This window comes from Mustela lutreola, chromosome 9, assembly GCF_030435805.1.
Source record: "Mustela lutreola isolate mMusLut2 chromosome 9, mMusLut2.pri, whole genome shotgun sequence".
Classification (NCBI taxonomy): Eukaryota; Metazoa; Chordata; class Mammalia; order Carnivora; family Mustelidae; genus Mustela; species Mustela lutreola.
The window spans coordinates 53,417,474-53,422,239 of NC_081298.1; the positions used below are offsets into that span (position 1 = coordinate 53,417,474).

At 30.2% G+C, this 4,766-nt stretch overlaps 1 non-coding gene across 1 annotated transcript; it reads right to left on the reverse strand.

Moving 5' to 3' along the window:
• Positions 1–474: 474 nt before the first annotated feature.
• On the reverse strand, positions 475–581 carry LOC131808675 (U6 spliceosomal RNA). The gene has a single exon (XR_009344884.1). It is a non-coding gene; the product is annotated as a U6 spliceosomal RNA (small nuclear RNA).
• Positions 582–4,766: the final 4,185 nt, after the last annotated feature.

Below are 4,766 nucleotides of genomic sequence, written 5' to 3' on the forward strand. Positions count from 1 at the left end.
GAGTGATGGTTAGTGCTGTGAAATGTGTGAACCTGGTGATTCACAGACCTGTAACCCTAGGGATAAAAACACATTATATGTTTATAAAAAATTTAAAAAAATAATTTAATAATTCCATTAAAGAAAAAACACATATTGCAAGCCCAGAGCTAATCTCATATTCAATCAAAAAAGTTTGAAAGTTTTCCCTTAAAGATCAGAAAAAGACAAGTGTGTCCACTTTCACTACTCTCATTTGACATATTACTGGATGTCGTAGCCTGAGAAACAAGGAACACAAAGAAATAAGAGACTCCAAAAAAAAAAAAAAAAAAAAAAAAAGGAAGACGTAAAGTTTTCTTTTTTGGATAACATGAATTTACATGTTAAAAAATCCTAAAAACTTCACAAAAAATTTGAATAAACAAATTTAGTAAAGCTGCCAAATACAGGATCAATATATAAAAGACAAGAATTTTGTTTTGTTTCATTTTTTTTAATATGGAATGCTTACCAGTTTTTCATGTCATCCTTGTTCAGTGATCACGCTAATCTTCTCTGCATCATTCCAATTTTAGTATATGTGCTGCCAAAGTAAGCACAAGACAGGAGCATTTTAACACTCTAATGATGACCTATCTGAAAAAATGAAGAAAACAATCTAATTCACAATAGCATCAAAAATAATAAAATACTTAGGAATAGATTTAACTAAGAAGATGAAAGATCTGTACTCCATAAACTATGACATTGATAAAGAAATTGAAGGAGACACAAATGGAAAGATAGCTCATATTAATGAATGGTAAGAATTAACATTGTTAAAATGTCCATACTACCTAAAACCATCTGTAAATCCAATTCCTATCAAAAATCCAATGTTAGGGGCGCCTGGGTGGCTCAGTGGGTTAAGGCGCTGCCTTCGGCTCAGGTCATGATCCCAGGGTCCTGGGATCGAGCCCCGCATCAGGCTCTCTGCTCAGCAGGAAGCCTGATTCCTCTTCTCTCTCTGCCTGCCTCTCTGCCTGCTTGTCATCGGTCTCTGTCAAATAAATAAATTAAAAATCTTAAAAAAATCCAATATTATTTTTTTACAGGAGTAAAGAATCCTAAAATTTATATGAGACCATAAAAGACAACAAATAATGAAAGCAGTTCTGAGAAAGAATGAAGAAGAGAAATTACACTTCTTGATTTGAAACTATACTACAAAGCCCTCATGCTCAAAACAATAACGTATACTGGCATAAAAACAGACCAATAAACAAGTAGAACAGAATTGAGAGTCCAGAAATCAATCCTTTCATACAGTCACCTAATACTTGACAGGGGCCAACATATGTAATGGGTAAAGATAGTCTGTTCAATAAATGATATTTAAAACTGAATAGTCACATAAACAGTATGAAACTGGAACCTTATATCACTCATAAGTCTTAACTTGAAATAGATTAAAGACTTAAAGGTGATGCATGAAACTACATTTCCTAAAGGAAAACATAGGAAAAATTCTCCTTGACATTGGTCTTGCCAATAGTTTTCTGGATACCAGACAAAAACACAAGCAAAAAAAGCAAAATTAAATAAATGGTACTACATCAAACTAAAGTTTCTGCATTGCCAAAAAAAAAAAGAGAGAATGGAAACACAATCCACAGTATGTAAGAAAATACTTACAAATCTTATATCTCAAAAGAGGTTAATAACCAACAGATACAAAGAGAAAAAATATATATAATTAAAATATAGCAAAAGGATCTCAATAGACTTTTTTTTTCAAAAAAGTTATATAAATGACCAACAGGAGCATTAAAAAGTGCTCAACGTAAAAAACTCAGGGCAAAGTCATTATGTTGTTGTTGTTATTTACCTCTGAAAAACACAGCAAGATATTACTACCTATTAGAATATATAGTACAAAAAAATTGAAACTAACAAATTTTGGTAAATATTGGGGAAAATGGGGAACTTATGCACTGTGATAGGAATATAAATTTGTATGGAAAACAGTATGGACATTATTCATATTATTAAAAGTAAAATTACCATATGATTCAGTAATCCCAGTTCTAGGTATATATCTAAAGGAAACGAATTCACTGTTGAAAGACATATGTGAACTCTTATGTTTATTATAAAATTATTAACTCTAAGCAAGTGATGGAAATAACTTCAGTATCCATTAATGGATGAATGAATAAAATAAGTATGGTAAATATATACTATCGAATACTACTTAACCATGAAAAATTAAGAAACACTGCCATTTACAACAGCATGGATGGATCTTGAAGGCGTTATTCTAAGTGAAATATTTCAAAGATTTTATATATTTTTTTAATTTATGTATTATGATATCCCTTACATACAGAATCTGAGGAAAAGGCAAACTAATGGAAACTTAGAGTTGAGTTGACAAGGGGTGAACCTGGGGTGGAGTAAGGTGGTCAAAGGGTGCAAACTTGCAACTATAATATGAAAAAGTTCTGGGAATCTAATGTGCAGCATGATGATCATAGTTAATAAAATATACATACTTTTTTTTATTGTGCTTCCCTTTATTAAACTTTGCATATATCACATTCCTACAAGTTGAAAGTTTATAGCAATCTGGTATAAAAGAGGTCTGCTGCCACCATTTTTCTAACAACATTTGTTCATTTTGTGTCTCTCTGTCACATGTTGGTAATTCTTGCAATATTTCAAGTTTTTTCATTATTATTGTATTTGTTATGGTGATCTGTGATCAGTAATTATGACCCACTGACTCAGAACTAGTTTACTTAAGGTATATACGTTGTTTTTCTTTAAAAACATAATGTATAGTGTTTATTTTTTATATGCACTGGGAAACATAATTTTTTATATGCACTGGGAAACCAAAAAAAATAATAATTTGACTTAGTTTATTGAGATAATGACTTTATTGAGGCAATCTGGAACAAAACCCACAAGACCTCTGAAGTTTATCTCTACTATACTATATACATAAAAGTTGCTAAGAGAGTAGATCTTAAAATTCCTTACGATACATGCATAAAAAACAGTGGCAACTATACGAGATAGTAGATGTATTAACATTTTTATGTAGATTATATTGCAATAAAAATGTATACCAATTTATCAAATTGTACAAAATTTACACAATGTTAAAAGTTTGCAATGTTATAAGAAATCATTTCTTAAATTCACAAATTATAATATGTCGATTTTTATTCAATAAAGCTGGAAAAAACTTTTTGTAGAATTAATCTATTTTTCAAAAAAGGAAGTAAGGAAGTAGAAACTGCAACTAACTCTGAAATAATAGAATATAAAATTCATTTTCGTTATATACACTGTGACAAAAACTATTACTTAGTTTACAATGAAGGAGTACTTATGAAGCATGAAGGATGGTCTATAAATAAGGCTGAAAGAGCTCAGTTTTAAGGTTTAAATTTAAAATGTTCTTTTGAAATACTAAACTGACCACCCAGTTTTCCAAACATAAATGTCTTAACTGCATGAATTTATTTCATACAACTCTATAATCTAGTTTCATAAGAAAGCAGCATGCAAATTTTGAATAAGACAGACTTGCTTAAGTTTAAGTAAACGATACTACCCTAAAAATAAATAGAAGAAAAATCAGCATATTTATTATGATAATTATTATTCATAATGAGATTCATATTGAATTAGAGAATATATATCCTCAGAGGGGTAAAGTAAAATGAAATTTATTTTGGTAAATGTGTTTATGAATAGTCAATACAATGCCTCAATATAAATGAATATTACCATTTTGAACAATTTAATTACTATTATTAGAATTTTTATAAGTATAAAAATAGCTATCATTTTAGCATGGAATATGAGACTCTCATGCTCCATGCTTCATCACATCCACACAACAACTCTGCATAATAAGTATTATCATCACCATTTCATGGGTGAAAAAACTGAGGCTAACACATTTAGATAACTGGTTTATGATTACATGGCTAGTAAAGATGCATCACACTAATTTAGGCTTTATGATTTCAGAATTGTACTCTTTCCACTGCACATTCTATTACTCTGTAAATACTTGGCCTGTTTTCATTGAGTTCTTTAATTTTATTCATGTGGTGATGGCTTAAAGCTTCATTTAAAGGAAGCTTAAAAAAATTCATTTAACCAAAAGCTCCCAAGAATTAAAAATGTCATGGATCTAATGTAGACATGGATATCATTAGTTAATGGGTAACTATATATTTTCCACTCTAGTGAGATAACAATCAGAGTATTTTTCTAAGATTTAGTCTCTCAGTGTTAAAAAGGACTTTGTTAAAATAGAAATATTTAGACAAAGGTGATCAAAAGTCTGGATCAGGTCACCTTAAGATAAATATTAGGAAACTGAGGAAACAAATGGAGATTTGAACACTGAGCTATGGTATAATGAATGGTTTCAAGTATTTAGTAGAGTATAGAAAAGCCCTTTAAAGCCTGGTCTTAGCCTAGCATTGCAGCTTCTGTGATATCTGTCTATCTATCATCTATCTATCTAGATATAAATTTGAAAACTTTTTTAACTTAAAGATTTTGAGAAATAGAACATAATCAGCACCATAGAAGATCTGTTTATGATAACAACCTAGCCCCTCCTCCAAGGTTGTTAATATTCTCTCTTATTTAATGTAACATTGTGCAAATAGACCACTACTGATCTGCCGTTATGAATGAAATAGCTATAATCATCTGTTTGCATATCCTGGTGAAAATATTCATTTAGTTCCATGTTGTATTTCTAGGAATGGACC